Source organism: Nycticebus coucang, chromosome 5 (assembly GCF_027406575.1).
Source record: "Nycticebus coucang isolate mNycCou1 chromosome 5, mNycCou1.pri, whole genome shotgun sequence".
In the NCBI taxonomy this organism is placed as follows: Eukaryota; Metazoa; Chordata; class Mammalia; order Primates; family Lorisidae; genus Nycticebus; species Nycticebus coucang.
This window is the reverse complement of record NC_069784.1, coordinates 124,222,609-124,242,512: the sequence shown is the minus strand read 5'-3', so window position 1 is coordinate 124,242,512 and position 19,904 is coordinate 124,222,609. Positions and strand designations below refer to the sequence as shown.

Sequence of the window (19,904 nt, the reverse complement as noted above, 5' to 3'; positions counted from 1 at the left end):
ACACCATGTGTGAGTCGCCTGGTATCCTCTGCCAACCTTCGGGGTCTAAAACAAACAGCTGTTGATTCAGATCCAGCCTTCTTATCTCACTTAAGGTATCTTCTATGGCTGTCCCTAACCCAGAAGCATACTGGGAAGGGTTAACACAGCACAAGCCACAGTGTCCTAAGATGGACTTAGACATTTGACACCAGCCTCTGGTTAAATGACGGAGCACATGGGGCACAGAACAGAATAGAAAATGTCAGGGCACATTCTGTTTAGCTATTATGGATCACAGTGTAAAAGACATTCCTCCCAGTGAATCTGTGACAGAAGTTTGAAAGTCACTGATAGACATCACCTCCCAGCCTGCCGCCTTTTGGAATTCACTTCCTTCCTAGGGGTGTCCTGGTCATTCTCAACCCTCTTCCTCAGCTCACCCTTTAGTACAGATGTTTCCCACAGTCCACTGCATCATCTTCTCCTGGAGAAATGTCACCTGTGATAGGATGGAGTTAAAGCCCCAGCAAACCTCTCGTCTACCTCCATCAGGCCCAGTGCAGCCTGCTTAACCCTACGATTTGAAGGCATGAGATTTTTAGCAAAAATGTCGTTACCAAAATTGTATGCATAATCTAGTAATCTCTAATTACCTGTTGGGAAATAATTTGAAAACCTGGGTCTAAGTGTGAACAAACTCAGTTTCCCAGCCATGAAGAGTAGTAACCATCACCAGTGGGGTGAAAAAGAAGGCCTTTCCCACATTCCCTCAAGAAAGGGTATGAGCTAGCACCTCTGTACATCATGCTGACTGTCAGGTATGAGGAAAAAAGTGATGAAGGCTATAAAATTTGCCTGTGTTTATGCCCTTCAGTCATCAAAAGTTTATAGGTTACTTCATTCATTCAAATAATATTTACTAAAACCCACTATGAAATATTTACTGAACACCTACTATGTTATGGGCGCTGTACTAGGTGCTAAGTATATAATATAAAATCAAGAAACCTGAATACTATTACTACTTGACTGAAGAGCACAGTGTGGTCATTAGTTTATTTTAATGCAGTCATATGGTTAAGTCATGAGAACTTGAAGGAATTTACTAAGCTGTCTGCTTAATATAAGATCCTTGGAATTAAAGGCTCTGAAAAATCCAATCTGCTGGGTATCAGTGGCTTGCAAAGTATTGTGCAGAAACCCCAAGAACCTGAAAACACAAACAGAAGAATGTGTACATTGATCATTTATTTCTCTGAAGCATAAATATAGATTCAGACTAAACTGGACATTTGGATTTAGCAGACAGTGATTTTAGACTAAACTCATTTTCCATTTCTAAACTGCCCCAGCTTAACAAACAGATTGGGAAAGAATAGCAGAGCTAATTGGGTGGGAATGAAGTCACAATTTTAGAACAGATTCACAGATTTTGATGACTATGAATCACACTTTGAGTTTTCTCTGGCTGCCTTTGATAACCCTGAGCATTTTCAAGCATTTGACCAATCGAAATCTAACTACGATATTATTAGAATTCTGGAAGTGAATATATTAACTTCTGGACAATCCTGAAATTTCTGGGCACATGGATGAATGATGTACAATATTGGAGTTTGTTGTTTTTTGAGACAGAATCCTCAGCTTAGCTCGCAGCAACCTCAAACTCCTGGGTTCAAGTGATCCTTCTGCCTACAGCCACCCCCCCCAACACCCGGCTAATTATTCCATTTTTAGTAGAGACAGGGTCTCATTCTTGCTCAGAGCTGGTCTCGAACTCCTGAGCTCAAGCGACCCACCCACCTAGGCCTCCCAGAATGCTAGGATTACAGGCGTGAGCCACCACACCTGTTGTATTTAATGAGAATTAAATTCTAACATGGCTTGATCAGAGAACCATAAGGTGTGACCATATGTTGAGGCAGACTGAACTTCACTCTGGCTAATTCCCTCCAAACAAGACACAGGAGTCCAAAGTGATGACAACAGGTACCACACTACAACCACAACTGAAGTTGACTAAATGGCTTCTTCATACTGTTGCCAAAACTAAAGACAGGTAGTACCTAAAAAATGGTCTTTGCATGGCACTTGCCCTTCAGCATCGATGTAAATCACTCGTCCCCATCTTTCGTACAAACGGCTTGACATGATGCTTGGGATTTGCTTCTAAACCCTGGGACTAAGACAGGTAACGAGGGCAGACAGAGATGAGACAAGATGGGCAGAGATGAAAACTGCAGTGCTTGGTGCAACACAGACCCTCCTGAACACATTCTACTTTTGTACACATTGGAAATCTCTCACTATAAAAAAATTTTTTTGGAGACAAGAGTCTCACTATGTCACTCTTGGTAGAGTGCTGTAGCATCACAGATCACAGCAACCTCAAATTCTCTTGCCTCAGCCTCCCACATAGCTGAGACTACAGGTGCCCGGCTATTTTTTGTTGTTGTTGTTGCAGTTGTCATTGTTGTTTAGTTGGCCCGGTTGGGTTCCAACCAGCCAGCCTCGGTGTATGTGGCCAGCGCCCTGCCCACTGAGCTACAGGCACCGCCTCATCGTAGAATTTTTAAAGGTGGTTTATCTGTTTATGAGTTTGTTTTCGGCAAAAGTTTTTGAAACTTCTGGTGCTGAGGCTGATTCACTTTTTTACAGCCTCAGTACCTAACACCTTCACAATACCAGACACTTAGCAGTTACCTAAGTGTCTATCAAATATCTATCTATCTAAGAAACATCTATCATATATTTGATATTTGAATAGTGTCTAAGAAACATCTATCAAATCAATGTGGATGGATGGATGGAAAGCTATGAATGCTGTACAGCTGATCTCTCGCCTTCCTGAGTGCAATTAAATTCATTCAGCAGCTCTTAATAGACAGACTGCCCATTAAAGCAGCCCTTTTACATATGATGAGTTCTTAGTCATAGTGATACAACCTTGTGAATAAGATTCTGAAGTACAAAGTATGTCCTTTAGAACAACTGCAAATGAAGAAGTGGGACAGGTAGACTCTGGCAACAGAGGCAACAAAGGTAATTCCTGAGTCGGAAGATGGCCTAACCTGTTCAAGAGGAAAAGCCTGCTTGGTGCCTGTAGCTCAAGCGACAATGGCGCCAGCCACATACACTGGACCTGGCGGGTTTGAATCCAGTCCAGACCTGCCAAGCAACAATGACAACTACAACCAAAAAAAAAAAAAAAATACATATATATATATATATATATATATATATAGCGCCAGGCATTTTGGCAGGCACCTGTAGTCCCAGCTACTTGGGAGGCTGAGGCAAGAGAATCGCTTAGAGTTGGAAGTTGCTGTGAGCTGTGACACCACAGCCCTCTACCCAGGATGACAGCTTGAGACACTGTCCCAAAAAAAAAAAAAAGTCACTACCCTGGTGGACAGAGCATCAAAGTACAGAGGTGTGGCAGGAGGGAGCTCGGAGACAGGAAGGAACCCAGTTTGGGGGATTCCTAATGAATTCAATGGCCACAGAACGATTTCAGCAGGGAATTAGAGCCCAAGTTCTTTGCTTTGAAACAGAGCACTCAACTCCCTGTGGTATCTGTACCCTTCAGCAGCGACAACCAAGCCACAGAGATCTTGAAAGCCAGCAGCCCTGATTTCATTAACTTTGCATTCCACAGAACAACCTCTTAACAGGGCACTCCGTCAGCACCTGTGTATTGACAGCACCTTGCCCCTCACCAGCCAGAAAACCCCTAACAAATGGGGATTTCATCCAGGAAGCTCATTCAGACCTTGGCCAGCTCTGTTTCATTATATTCCTGTCCAGCTGTGAAGTGTTAATGCTGCTGACACCAATAAAGTGACCTGAAGAGAAGCACCACCACGGTGTCTGCTCCTGTCATCCCAGCAGGAGACCCTTCCCACTCCTGTCATAGAAAAGGCTGCAGCATTTCAACAGTGCAGACAGGGTCAGAATCCATGGGGATGTTAGTCCCCTCTTCAGAGATGGCCGCCATCAAATAAGGACAGAGAATCTTCACAGAGTAAGTAAGGCTGGCTGGCCCACCCTGGCCAAGGGACCAAAAGTCTTATACCTGCATCCTGCTCTAACACTCAAGAGCTGGTGACCCAGAGTAACCAGCACTGCCTCATTTTCCTCATCCATAAAATCATAATAACATAACACAGTCGCCCCACAGGTAGTAATGGGATTACATAAAATGATACCTGTAAACCCTTAGCAGATTATCTGGCCCTCCATAAGCACTCAAAATGGAAACCATCACTCCTCCAACAGGAAGGCAAAAATGTCTCCTATTATTTGATCTGATGGAACCAGGTCAAATTCAATTTTTGTAAACACAGAGACTAAGAATTTCACCACAGGGAAAGGCCCTAAATATGACTTCCTTTGGTAACATTATTTTAAAAATGAATAAATAGTAACCAAAGACCATAGGGTTTTGAGTGAGTTGTCTAAGAAGAAACCAAACCTCCCAAATCAAAGTAAGGAAATAATGATTTGCAATTATTTCCACTTATTGCTGAATATCCTAAACCCTTTGAGGGTCACAGAGCTTAGAATCCAAAGACATTTCTTATACCAAAAGAAATAAAAGGAAAGTTCATTGGTGCAATGGACTTAATTAAAGTCATAAGAGTCTCACAGTCTTTTCATATTCTGACCGAAAAAAAAGCAATTAAGACTTCGAAACAAAAATAGATGATATAGGGCTAGGTATGATGGCTGATACCTATAATCTTAGCACTTTGGGAGGTCGAGGTGAGAGGATCACTTGAAGCCAGGAGTTCAAGACCAGCCTGGGCAATATAGCAAGATCCCATCACTACAGAAAAAATTTAAAAATTAGCCAGGAAAATAAATAAAATAAAAATAAAAATAAATAAAAATTAGCCAGGGATGATGGTGCACATCTGTAGTTCCAGCTACTAGAGAGGCTGAGGCAGGAAGATCACTTGAGCCCAGGAGTTTGAGATTGCAATGAGCTATGATGATGCCCCTGCACCCAAGCCCAGAACGGAGAGTAAGACCTTGTCTGGATAAAAAAGAAAAGAAAAGAAAGAAAAGAAAAAAAACAGGCTACATAGAAAGGCACTAAATACACCAGGAACTTATCTGGTGAATGCTCAGCATTCCACTTCCATCTACTAGAGAATAGAGCAAGACACAGCTGGAATGCCACAGGTTCCCTCCACTGGGTGGGGCATGGTAAGAAAACAAATACATCAGCAATGCTGTGAGCACCGAAAACGTGCGTATTCTCTTTATGGTAATGTGCACCCACAGTGAGGCCTGTCCAGAGGCTGAAGGGGAAGCCTGCTTGTGTCTATTGACTATAAACTATTTTAGAGCCCTTCAGGTACCAATTGGGTGGTATCTTTCCAAAGTCAGAAATCAATTTACCCGCGTTAGCCTGGAAAAATGCCAAGCGATCTCAAAATAACTCTTCCTTAATACCTCACCCTTCCTAAGCCTGTTTCATGATTTACCTCCTGGCATTTGCTCTTTTGAAGAAGTCCCTGATCACTGGGCCAATCTCACTATAGCAATGGCAGCACTAAGGATTTCATGGAGGGACTCACGGTCTGCTTGTGTCAGGTGTAGGAGCAACCTGTTGGCTTTATCCTGAACCACATTCTGATCTATAACATACAGGAAAAACCAGATTTAGAGAATGCCAGCCCTACAAAAATCATTGTCCTTATTCTAGGCATACACATATTATCCGCATCTGTCCAGCTATACATGTAACTATGGAAGATATTATATACGCCACGATGGCCATACTTTCATTTCAGTTCCTTCAGAGAGAAAAGTTCTTTCCTAACTACATCATTTCCCTTCAAGATGATCTCAATTTTCATCATAAAAGGCTTTCGCTTTTGCCAAGAATGTAATGCATAAGTGCTCTGCGAAAGCACGTGGGTCTGTTCTGACTCGCAGATTAAAAACATCATGGAAGCTAATAAAAGTGTGTTGTATTAGGGATTTTTTTGGTTAAATAAGTAGATTTTAGCTCCTCTTGTCACACATACCAAAGAAAGCAATGGTGTGAAACGACGGATCTGTTAAGCCTGCTTTGCTGTATAAGAGCTACTGCACCATCTAAATGTGTCCGTGTGTATCCATCATATCAAGTGGTGAAGCTCATAGACACACAATAAAACTTATTTTAAAAAATAAAAAAGAAATCTTGAAATTGAGAGTATCTGTTTTGTACCACACTCTATACAGGGTTAAAACGTTTGCTTGACAATTGTTTTGGGCCTAGGAGAATGAGAAAAAAATCTACAATGATTCTCACTAGTGATGTTTTTGGTTAAAAAAAAAAAAAAAGAAAGAAAGAAATCTACAAGGAATTCATACCATTCTACCAAGACAATTGTTCCAAGGATGAAAATATCCATTTTTCTCTATTTGCTCACAGCTAAGAATTGACCAACATCACCAGTAGCTTTTTCACTGACATCAAATATGTAGTATATATTTTTTTGAAAGAGAAATTCATTTCATAGAAGAATTAACATTTTATTAACTTAATAGTCAAATGTGGTTAACAGTTTTACTGGTCAATGACTGCTTGAACATAGTTCCTCTTTCCCATTTGTGTTCTTAAATTTACAAATGAAACAACTTCATAAGAGAAAATGAACTAGTTAAAACATACCTATCACCTGCTCAAACTTTTTTGTGCTTCTCAATTGCCCTATTAAAAAGGGCAATTTCACTTTCTTCTCTGGGATGAGGTTAGGACGAATACTTTTGCCATATTAGGAGGGAAAGCTTACCAAGAAATTTAAAAGTACTATCAAGATATCTAGTTGTTGTTTCTTTTTAAGTGCTGATTCTGTAAGGATGGACGTATTCACAGCTCACAGCAGTTTGCCAACTGACTTTGAATTTTATGTAGGAAATCACATACCGGGCTTCCTTCCTGCACCCTCGGGTGTCCTCTAAACACAGAAGCTAGAGAGATCCTGTTAGAACCTGAGTTAGATCATGTCCCTCAGCTCAACAACCTTACTCAGGTTTCCATATCATTCAGAGTAAAGGCCACAGTCCCCGGGGTGACCTAAAAGCACATCACACTGTGACCCCCTCCCTCGCACATCTCCCTGGCTGGCTCCCCTGCCAGGCTGACCACCTCATAGTAGCACTCCAGACCCATTCAGACTTGGCCAGGCTTTGACCTTGACCCCTCCGCCTGCTCAGCTCACCCCATGATTACCTGTCCTTACCCCCAGCAACAGTTACTAAAATAACCACTTCTTAAGGGACATCCTATCTAAAATGATAACCCCCCTCCCCTGTATACACAATCTCTAATGGCATTTTCTGCCTTATAATTTTTCTTACCACTTTTCACCACCTAAAATAGTTTGCATATTACTTGTTGATCTTTTCTATTGTCTCCCTCCCCCAACAAGGGCAAAGATTTTCTAAGTTTTGTTCAGTGCTTAAGACAAAACCTAGCAGGCTCTCAATAGAAATGCACTGAATGAATGAGTGAATGAATGAACAAGAAAGTGAAAAAAATAAAACAATCAATCAACAAGCACTGTGCCAGGCACTATGCTCAGGCCCATGGGAGACGAAGATAAACAATTCATGTATTACTTTGTGCTTTAAATGCCTTCCAAGAAACAAACCTACTCTTTGGTTCTCAGACTTAAAAGTAACTAGCAAGTTTTAACTTCTAAAACACCCATGACTTCATCATAATTTAAGAAGCCAATATTAACTATGCTGGTGCCTTATGAATGTGTATCATCCTGTTCTCTTTGTATGGTTTCAAAAGAAACAAACGGAATATAGTTCAAGGTGTTAATTACATAAGCTTATTAAAAACGAACCCCTAAGAGGTGTCAGTTCTAACACTTAGCACTTCTGTGTTTATGTGGTTTATTAGTTTTATATATGTGAGACAGTCGAATGTAGAAAGCATACTACTACAAATTAGCCACTACCAAAGGAAAACTATTTCATTCCACAGACAAGCCTGCAAAGAACTGGCTGCAGTCTGGAAGTCTGCACGTGAAAGAGCATAGCAGAAGAAACAGGTTCTCACACGCTAGTGCTTCTGGACTCAGGGAAAGGTGGTGGTGTGCTTCCTGTGTAACTGCAATGTGAACAATTTCACATAATCAGAAAAGAAGTGTTTGAAAAAATGAGTAAGGACTGACTATCTCCATGCATTCAGTATAAAGACATTAGAAATAATTTAGACCAATAATTTTTTCATATTGCATTTCGAGAAAAAGTTCTGTGAATAACTACCCCTGGGGAGAAAGGGTTCCATTAATGAATATCCGGAATAAGACCTTCGTGCAAGAGCAAACCTGGGCCACAAATGCAGGTAAAAAAGATTCTCAGAAGATTCTCAGAAGGCCATTAAAGTTACTGTCCTCCAACCAACTGGCGAATATTTCAGGTACGTCATGATCTTCCTGGTTCTTTGGCAGGCAGATGAACTAGGAAGCCTGGAAAGCAGAAGATTACCTTTTCCTGTTGTTACTTCTTACTTTGGAGCACCTTGAACACAAAGGGCATCCTGGCTGTGGGACTAGACTGAGGTTGGGTCTGTACCTACAGACAAGAACGTCCACAGGGGACAACTGGCTAAAACGCAGAAGAGCCAACTTACATCTCCACAGAAATAACTTAGAAAATGCCTAAAAAGACATCAATCAGGTTGGGTGCGGTGGCTCACACCTGTGATCTTAGCACTCTGGAAGGCTGAGGCAGGTGGACTGCCTGAGCTCAGGAGTTCAAGGCTAGCCTCAGCAAACGCGAGACCCCATTTCTTCTAAAAATAGAAAACCTGGCCAGGCATCATAATGGGTGCCTGGAGCCCCAGCTACTGTGGAGGCTGAGGAAAGAGGATCACCTGAGCCTGAGATTGAGGTTGAGCTATGACGATGCTATAAGCACTCTACCCAGGACGTCAGAGTTGAGACTTTGTCTCCAAAAACTCAGATTCGGACCATGAACAACATTAAATTTCTTTGTGCCTTGGAGGGAGAGACTCTGACTTGCAATGCTGCCAAAGAAATGAGATCATCTGTGTAGAACACCCAGAATAGCCCCTGACACCCAGAACTCAAGAAATGATTAACATTTATTGGGCATCTATATACCTATATCATGTGTCGAGTAGTCTCCTGGCATTTCACTTAAAACGTAGCAGTGTAGGTTTTACTAACTATGTGATACCACTGAGGGCAGAGGGGCACACACGTGTGGTCAGCGAGGCTGCAGACATGTCCACTGTCACTTGGCTTCAAAGCCATGTCTGTCAGTCAACTCCAAAATCTGGCTTCACCCCCCAGAAGTACAGGCTTACCTCAGTCAGGTATATAACAAATTTAAGCTACTCTTACTGCTTTTTAAGAATTAGAAAGCCATCTACCAAATCCTTCCACAGAAAGTAACCCCTCCGCTGTTATGTTTTTAAATAAAACTCAGTGTGCGTTAACGACACTCCTGAGATGCATACAGCGTTCAGCTGAGTAATTCACTTAACTGCATATGAGGAAACATATGGTCAGGTGCTTGGTCAGGCCAGACAAATGATGTGACATCCTCTGCTCCGTTGTTACTTCCTGAAGCTGGGCTCACAGCTGACCCCACAACCCTGAGTGACCCCACCCACGGGCCCCTTGGGAATGCTGACACTGCTGCTGCAGTCCAGACTCTGAGGCCCTTTGAGTGCCGGGTGCCCCTCCCCGGCTCTCTACCCCAGCACCATGGGACTAGGGGTCCAGTGCAAGTGGGGAGGGGTCTGGCCTGTGCCCACCAATGACCCCACCCCCATCTGGGGCAGGAGAACTGGCCTTGACACTGATGTACAGACACAGATCTGGGCCAGCTCCAGAGGACAGGAGTGGGGGGGTGTCACCACATCCTGGTTAACCCTGGCCCACCCTCCCCTAGGACAGTTTCCTGAGGAAATCCTGACTGCTACAGAGAAATGGGTGGCTCAGGCCTGAGGATGTAAACAGGAGCAGTGTTTTGTTCTGTTTCCCTGCAGACCCAAGCAGGGCCTCTGGCTAAACAATTTCTTTGGCACCAGTGCAATTAAAATGCCAAGCTGATCAATGGCTCAGAAGAGTAGAAGTTACAAGTCAAGAATGTGCCCAGTCTGACTGTACTGAGGACTGCTGAAAAGACTGAGGCATTCTCACCTAAGTTTTTCAGCTTAAGAAAAAATAATTACAGTAGATCACGAAAAGACAAACAGCACTCTTACGGCGAGTTCTCCAGCCAAAGCTGAAAATGGTCTCCAGCCCACGAGTCCAGCTCTGGAGCATACCCACCTGGCTAGACAGTAACTTCCATCAGTCAAGGCCATGTTCCCTGGTGTCTCTCCTAGCCTTTCCAGGGTGCCTGGCACATGGCAGATAGACCATAATTAATTGTTGAATGAGTTTTTCTCTCTGAGAGAAAAATCCCTCCCAGCTCACTACAGACCCGCACATAAGAATATGCATGCATGCCCAGAACACTACTCTAAGAATGAGAAAAGGAACATAAAGACAATGAGTAGAAAGGATACTATCTACCATCTTTGCTGACACTATCCCCAACCGGCTTGTCCTTGGAAATCACCTCTAGACAAAGGGGTTCCCTTTCTTTCCTTGTTTTTTCTTTTGACACATGGTGTCATTCTGTCACCCAGGCCACAGTGGAATGGCATGATCATAGCCCACTGCAGCCTTGAACTCCTGAGCTTAGGAGACCCTCCTGCCTCAGACTCCTCAATAGCTGCGATGATAGGCATGCACCACCATGCCCAGCTTCAGGGCATCCACCCATGTCACCAGATACAGAACTCAGATGTTCTGGGATGCTGCCAGGCCAGACAGCAAGCCAGCACCTGGCTAGCACAGGCATCGCCATATTTCCGGGCTAGCAATGACTCCTACCTCTTCCTAGGAAAGGGTAAAGATTTACATGCTCACTGGAGTGCAGTAGAAACCCATGTGAGGCAGAAAGAATAAATCTTAGTATTAATTATGAACTACCAAAATTAGAAAATTGATTAAAGTCCTACGATGCCGCTATCTGCATTTTATTTTTAGGAACAGTACCACCAAGTTTATAGAGATTTTTAGGTCATTTAATTAAGTACAAAACAATTATCCCCCCTGTGAGCTTTGGAAACACAAAACTTCATTTAAATATTATTTGGAATCTTGCTTTTAAAGTACCACAAACTGCAAGTGTGTTACTGTTTCTATCAACTTAAGGTATCAATTCAGCATAGGGAAAAAACTCTTCCCTTTTGCGATTTAACAACCACGTGCTATTTTTTACTTCTATCATATTTGTTCCTCAGGCCTCCATGAAGCTGAACAATCATTGAGACCGAGGGGGCAGCTGCCCTATCCATGCAGTGGATTCTACAGCCACCGCCGTGAAACCGATGTTAGGACCTGATTCACGGGAGGTGCACTGTTTTGTAATATTGATCTTCCTGGACTACGTATTTCATTTGTACCATTTTGCGATGCTTCCTGTTGTTAGAACTTGGGGGACGGTGCTGACTCTACCCTTGTGTTCTTCCCATCTCCTGTGGCAGAACTTACTCTGACCTTGACTCTGCACCTACAGAAACCTTCCCTTTGGTCTTGAGTCACTTTCTGACCCAACTATAGCAATTGCTACTTTTACGTTCTTCTGGAATATTAAGTGAACATCTCTAAACGCGCTCAGGACAGGCACCTTCTGCATTTCACCTTCCTCACTAGCTGATCCCAAGTCTACCCCTCTTGATTCACTGCAGAGTGAGCTAAGCCAAGCGATTCCTCTGCCATTCTTTTAAGTGAGTGTGAGCCTACCCACAAGCTCCACTGACTTGCTGCAACTACTTGGTAAGTCTATGTGTCCCCATAAGAAAGGACGGCAGCTGTGGGCCATTCCTTAAAATTTTTAGGGCCCTTCGGCTTTGGGACCATGAATCACCTTCCTTCTTAATCTCAACTTTAAAACTTTCCTTTTCCTCCGCAAATCATAAGTTCCTTAATAGGCTGTCTGCTGGGCTGCAGAATAAGTCTCCAAAGGGAAATGATGGAGATTTTGGCTTGAGTCATTGAACTAGAGTTGGAACAAGTAATCAGCAGTAACGTACCTCAGGGAGCAGTCCTGTAATAACAGGATAGGCTACAGATGAGCTGGGAAATTCTATTTTTCTCACTGTCCATTTTTATGTTACTTTATGAAGACATTTCTCTAAAAGCATTTACTCTGAATGAATGGTGGGAATTAAAATTAATTTGTTCAGGGATTTGAACTTTTTAGAATGAATGTCCCATTAGATTTTAATTAAAATGTCCAGTATGGAGTCTATAGGGAATAAAATATACTATAAATGGTTTCCATTTTCTCCATATCCTCTTATTTTCATTCCTAACCCTCGGCAATCCAGTGAGGAGTGATTTCTGACTCCCCATATTTTATCTTATAGGTAAGATGCCTGCACAGTCTACATAACCTCAAAGAGGAGTAAAGTGGAACCAAGAGGGGTCTCAAGCAGAGGTTAACAATTTCATCCAGAGGGCCCAGGAGGGGTGGCTCTTGCCTGTAATCCTAGCACTCTAGGAGGCCCAGGCAGGTGGCTTGATTGAGCGCAGGAGTTCAAGACCAGCCTGAGCAAGAGCAAGACCCCACCTCTACTAAAAATAGAAAAACTAGCAGAGCACTGTGGCGGGCACCTGTACTCCTAATGACTTGGGAAGCTGAGGCAAAAGGATCACTTCAGCCCAAGAGCCTGTGGTTGCTTGAGCTATGACATCAGAGTACTCAACCCAGGGAGACAAAGTGAGATTCTGTCACCTAAAAAATAAATTAATAAAATAAAATGTGAGCCCAAGGGGTATCTTGGGGTAGCACAGGGCAGCCTGGGGCTTATGGATATGGCCACCGACATTTCTTTGCAGCTGCACAGCCCATCCCCCCAGACCCTTGGCTAGAGCCCCTGCCCAATGTCACCCCATCTGCCCTCCCCCCTTAGAAGTCAGTTAAGAAAATGTAGCAGCAATGAACCCTTTATCTATGTCGAACTAAGATTCTCAACACACCCTCTACCAGCTCCATCTTAGGTAGTGGCTGAGATGGGGAGAGAAAGGCGAAGAGGTTATTTTCCTCTTTGGAAGACTTTAATTCAACTCCACCCCTTCAGATAACAGGTGGAAAGCATTCTCCAGCCCACACCCCTTCCCACTGTCACCCCCACCCCACCTTCACGAAAACATATACAAGGTTGGATAATGAAATTTGCAAACTCCTAAAAAAAATGCTCCATACCTCACTGCAGAAATCCGAGTGCTCCCCCTTGGGAAGCTATGAACCATGGCCAGCACCTAGTCCACCCTTCAAAGCAGTTTTTCTAGGATGAGTCTGCGAATTGTCTGACCTCACATAATAGTAATCTTGGTGAGCAGGAAAAGATGGGGCAGCCGTAGGCACTGGGCTGAGGGCTCATCCGGGTGGGAAGCTGGGACACACTGTGACTTCTTCCCATGGCCCAGCCCACTTCATCATTCAGCTCACAGAACAAGAAATGCTGGGCGTCATCACAGAGACCGACTGCTTTCTGCTGTCTTTGTCTCTCTTGAAACTCACAAGTACCTGAGTTAGGAGGTACCTGTCCCCCTCATCCTTGGGGGCCCCACTCAAAGCCAGCACAGGTTTGGGGAACAGGTTTCTACGCTGCCGTGGCCAGTCTTGTTCTCGTCTCGGAGGCACCCTTCTCACCTACCTTGACTTTCTCATTCTACTGGTCAAGGTGCTGTGCTACTCAAGGTACCGAAACTGGAAAAAGCTTCGCTGTCTTTATACTTGTCTCCTTCTCCCTGCAGCTCAAAGCAGCTCCCCGGTAATAATTAAGTACCCCTCCCCGCCCCACACTAACTTCCTACGGCTACCTTAACAATGTACCAACAACGGGGTGGCTTAAAACAACAGAATGGTTTTGCCTCATGGTTCTACAGGCCAGAAGCCCTTGCCTCTTCCTAGCTGGTGTTTTGCAGTAGCGGTTTCCTGGCTTGTATGCAGATGCACCAGTCCAATCTCGACCGTCATACAGTCGTCTCTTTTTATGTCTTTGCCTCAGCTTCCCTCTGTGCATATCTGTGTCTGTGTCCAAATAAGGGCAGCAGTTGTACTGGCCAGGGGCCCACCCTGATGACCTCATCTTAACTCGGTTGAATCGAAAAAGAACCTATGTCCATATAAAGGTCCACTCTGAGGTACCAGGGGTTAGGGCTTCCACATATCCTACTGGATGGAGGGGACACAATTCAACCCATGACAGCCCCTCACAGGGTCACTGGAATAATTAAATGAGATAACATGGCTCGGTGCCTGTAGAATAGTCATGGTGCCAGCCACATGCACCGAGGGTGGGGGGTTAGAGCCCAGCTCAGGCCAACTAAACAACAATGACAACTGCAACAAGAAAATAGCCAGGCATTGTGATGGGTGCCTGTAGTCCCAGCTACTTGGGAGGCTAAGGCAAGAGAATCACTGAAGCCCAAGAGAGTTGGGAGGTTGCTGTGAGCTGTGACACCACGGCACTCTACCGAGGGTGATATAGTAAGACTATGTCTCAAAAATAAATAAATAAAATATGGCAAGAGCTTAGAACAGTGTTTGACTCACAGTACACGCTCAGTAAATACCCATAGCTAACATTAATATTATTATTCTTACTAGGCCACCATTCTTTCTGCCCCATAGAATCTTTGTTAAAAAGGCTATAAAAGCGGGCGGCGCCTGTGGCTCAGCGGGTAGGGCGCTGGCCCCATATGCCGAGGGTGGCGGGTTCAAACCCAGCCCTGGCCAAACTGCAACAAAAAAATAGCCGGGCCTTGTGGCGGGTGCCTGTAGTCCCAGCTACTCGGGAGGCTGAGGCAAGAGAATTGCCTAAGCCCAAGGATTTGGAGGTTGCTGTGAGCTGTGTGATGCCACGGCACTCTACCGAGGGCGATAAGGTGAGACTCTGTCTCAAAAAAAAAAAAAAAAAAAAAGGCTATAAAAGCAAGTCTTTGTGGCAGTCAAGTTTCAAAGAAGAATATTCCAGCTATCACACAAAAATATAACCTCCAAACAAACTTTTCTTCTCCTTGGAGACAAAAATAATTACAACAGTTAAGTGAGTAATAAATCGTAGGACGTTCCTTGATCCATCTCCTACACTCTGAAGCATCATGTAACCCTGGAGTGTGGGACTGTAAAGAGTCAGTAAAGGAAGTCTTACCAAAAACCTCTGAGTTCCAAATTTGTTTCTAAAAACAAATTCAACTCTACCCTGCACACATTCCCTACACTACCAAAAAGAAAAACAGGAACATTTCATGGATATTGTAGGTTGATTCAGGCCCAGACCACTGCAATAAGGCCAATATCACAATGAGGTAAGTCACGTGTATTTTTTGGTTTCTTAGTGTTGTAGGTAAGTTATGTTAACAACAGACTATAGTCTACTAAGTGTCTTAAGCCTTATGTCTAGAAATAAAATGCAGAGACCTTAATTTTAAAATACTTTATCACTAAAAATGCTAACAATCATCTATCTGAGCCTTCAGCAATTTGTATTTTTTTTTGCTGGTGGAGGGTCTTAACTCATTGTTGAAGGCTGCTGACTGATGGTGGTTGCTGAAGGTTAGGAAAACCAGGGCAATTTGAAAAATAAGACAACAATGAGGGCCAGGCATGGTGGCTCACACCTCTGTGGGAGGCCAAGACAGGTGGATTGCTTGAGGTCAGGAGTTCGAGCCCAGACTAAGCAAGAGTGAGACCCCATCTCTACTAAAAATAGAACTAGCTGGGTATAGTGGTGCACATGCCTGAAGTCCCAGCTACTCAGGAGGCTGAGGCAAGAGAATCACTTGAGCCCAAGAGTCTGAGGTTGCTGTGAGCTGTGATGATGCCATGGCGCACTAGCATGGGTGACGGAGGGAGACTCTGCCTCAAGAAAAAGATGACAATGAAGTTTGCTGCACTGGTGCACAATTCCTTCCAGGAAAAGGGGGCCACTCAAACTTTCTCCATCAGAGCAACCAAGCTGTTTTGCTGTATTATCATTCCTTGTTCACTGGAATAGCACGTTTAATTTCCCTCAAGAATGTTTTCTTTGCATTCACAGTTTGGTTAACTAGCACAAGAAACAGGCCTAGCTCTTGGCCTATCTCAGCTTTCAACGTGCTTCCTCACTCAACTTAATTATTTCTAGCTTTTGATTGAAAGTGACAGATATATGGCTCTTCCTTTCACTTCAAGGCTTAGAAGCCGTTGCAGGGTTATTAACTGGCCTAATTCAATATCCTTGTGTCTCAAGGAATAGGGAGGCCTGAGGAAAGGTCAGTGGAATAGTCAGAAAATACATAACATTTATCGAATAAGTTCACTGTCTCACATAGGCATGGTTCATGGCCACCCAAAACAATTACAGTGGTAACATCAAAGACCACTGATCACAGACCATCATGACAGATATAATAACGATGAAAATGCGTCAACTACCAAAATGTATCATAGAGATGCAAAGTGAACACATGGTGTAGGAAAAATAGTGCCAAAAACCTTGCTTGATGCCGGTTTTTTACAAAATTTAAATTTGTAAAAATAAAGGACTGGGTATAATGGCTCATGCCTGTAATCCTAGCATTCTGGGAGGCTCAGAAGGGAACATCTCTTGAGCTCAGAAGTTTGAGACCAGCCTCAGCAAATCTGAGACCTCATTTCTAAAAATTAAAATAATAGCCAGCTGTTGTGGCTGATAGCTGTCATCCCAGCTACTTGGGAGGCTGAGGCAGGAGGACTGCCTGAACCCATGAGCTGGGGGTTGCTGGAGATAGACTGCTAACATAGCTCTCTAGCATGGACAATAGGCAAAAACAAAAACAAAATAAACTGGCTGGGCACGGTGGTTCAAGCCTATAATCCCAGCACTCTGGGAGGCCGAGGCAGGTGTGTTGCTTGAGCTCACAGTTCAAGACCAGCCCGAGGAAGAGCAACACCTTGTCTCTAAAAAATAGATGGGCGTAAGGGCGGCACCTGTGGCTCAAAGGAGTAGGGCACTGGCCCCATATGCCAGAGGTGGCTGGTTCAAACCCAGCCTCAGCCAGAAACTGCAATAAAAAGACAGGTGTGTGGCAGACACCAGGAATCCCAGCTACTCTAGATGCTGAGGCAAGAGAATCACATGAGCCCAAGAGTGTGAGAGTGCTGTGAGCTATTACTCCACAGCACTCTACCAAGGATGACAGAGTGAGACTCTGTCTCAAAAAAAAAAAAAAGGCTCGGTGCCTGTAGCTCAGCGGGAGCTGGCGGGTTCGAACCCAACCTGGGCCTGCCAAACAACAATGACAATTACAGCAAAAAAATAGCCAGGTATTGTGGCGGGCACCTGTAGTCCCAGCTACTTGGGAGGCTGAGGCAAGACAATCACTTAAGCCCAAGAGTTTGAGGTTGCTGTGAGCTGTGACATCACAGCACTCTACCCAGGGCAACATAGTGAGACTCTGTCTCAAAAAAAAAAAAAAAAAACCAACCATCTAAGGAGGATGACTTAAATTTCAAGGAAAACAACAAAGTTCATCACCTCCAGTTTGAAACAATAAATTTAAGAGTTTGGGTATATCCCTAGAAGAACAATAGTCACCATCACAACCAAGGAACTGGCCTGCTGTTCTCTGCACTAATAAAACGTGATTATTTGTTTATTTTTTGAGACAGAATGTCACTGTGTCACTCTCAGTAGAGTGCCATGGCATCATACCTCACATCAACCTCAAACTCCTGGGTTCAAGCAATCCTCTTGCCTCAGCTTCCCAAGTAGCTGGGCCTACGGGCGCCCGCCACAACATCTGGCAATTTTTAGAGACGGGGTCTCACTCTTGCTCAAACTGGTCTGGAACTCCTGAGCCTTGTCCTCCCAAAGGAGGCAGTGAGCCTCCTCGCTTGGCTAATAAAGCTTGTTTTGATATGGACCCTCCTGGACCACAGGAAGGCACGTCCCTACCCTTTCGCCACTCATTTTGCCAAGTCATTTTTCTACCAAAACAATACTCAGAGCCTCATCAGTGCTCCCTGCCAGCTGCATTGCATAAGTCAGCGCTTACTTCTTTTGACCCGACTGGCAACTTCAGGATTGAAACCCATCCACCTTGGCTTGCTCACTTGGTTCTTGGCTGGTCCTCAGGAACCACAGGTAACCCAGTGCCACTGAGCAACGCCTGCCTGGATTTTCTTCTTTATATGTAAGGACTTGAAACAGAGCATACTCAAACTTGCCTGCTACAAACAATAGGTTTATGTGTCTTAATATGTTGAGTTTTATTTTTAAGCCAAATCTAATAAAACCAAACTGCTCCATAGCTTGAAAATATTTTGGGGCTGGGTGCAGTAGTTCACGCCTGTATCCTAGTACTCTGGGAGGCCAAGGAGGGTAGACTGCCTGAGCGTGGGAGTTCCAGTCCAGCCTAAGCAAGAGCAAGACTCTGTCTCTTCTAAAAATAGACAAATTAGCCAGGCATTGGGGCGGGCACCTGTAGTCCCAGCTACTCCTGAGGCGGAGGCAGGAGGGTCACTTGAACCCAAGAGTTTGAGGTTGCTGTGAGCTATGATGACGGCACTCCAGCCAGGTCAACGGAGTGAGACTTTGTCTCAAAAACTAAAAAGAAAAAAAATAATTTTTATGACAACTGAAGACTATCTTTCCCAATGTTGCGAAAATGGACCTTTCTGCTTTCCACATAGAAGAACACACTGGAAACCGTGGGGCTGAAGCGGTGTTGTCCCAGAGCCTGCTGCACGCTGGTTTCAGTGAGGCACTGACTAGGCGCTTGTGCTTCTCTCTGCCTCCTTGGAACTGGGACCTGCAAAGCCCTGGGCGTTTGTCACACTGGCCCACGGCCTCCTGCACCTGGTCAACTCTGTGGGACATTCTGCAGCTATACAAGCTCATTATTTTACTTCTATTTTACAAATCAAATGGATGAACTTGGACGCCTAAAATTTGTAGAAGACACAATCAACCAGCATGGTTGGATTATAGGTATTGAACTATGGGCAATAAAATACGGATATGTTTAAAAGAAAACAAGGAAGCCTAGACTATTTACGTGGCTAAAGGATAGTGGGTGCCAGTAAGAAGTTTCTGGTAGCACTGAGGGCATAAAACCAGTCACTGTATATAGTAAAGGTACACCATCAACTGTAAGAAGTTATAGGAATATAAAGGCAATCATTCTAATCCCCAGAGCAACACTTTTTAGAGTAAATAAAGGATGTGACCTGCTAAAACTCTAGTGAGGTTTAAGGAATGTATCAACTCTGTTTGTCTCCCCTCCTGGTTTCTATGGAAGCTTTTCCACTACTAAAGGCATCTGCCTTCTAAAGACACAAACTCAGAATATGCAGCCGCCCAGGGGCCTGACAACTCAAAGAGTTCTTAATATAGAATGTTAACGTGGGCTTACTATCTGACATTCTGTTCTTTTGAAACAGTAGATAGTTCTTTGTTAATGCTAAAGTTACATCACATAGAAATTACAATACCTTTCATGTATCTTTTATGAATCATTTGACACCTATTTACTTTAATGCTCATAATGAAGTCTCAGTTTCATAATATTCTAATCCAGACAAATTGCTAATACGCATCCGTGTTACGAGGCTCTTCCACTAAATCATCACCTGGGTGCCACATGTTAGGTAAGTTACAACCACATGTTGCAGAAGGGAATAATGCGTATTTCCCAGTAGACAACATCATAATGAGGTGCATTCCTCAAAAGTCTTTAATAAAACTGTAATTCACAGTAAAATATGCTTTAAAAGTGAAATGTTTGGCTAGGCATGGTGGCTCATCCCTATAATCCTAGCATACTGGGAGGCTAAGGTAGGAGAATTAC

General features: G+C 43.8%; 1 protein-coding gene across 4 annotated transcripts in view; it reads right to left on the bottom strand.

Moving 5' to 3' along the window:
• The window catches only part of SASH1 (SAM and SH3 domain containing 1), a 312,356-nt gene that overhangs the window by 156,551 nt on the left and 135,901 nt on the right, over window positions 1-19,904 (bottom strand). The gene's annotated exons all lie outside the window — the stretch shown is intronic.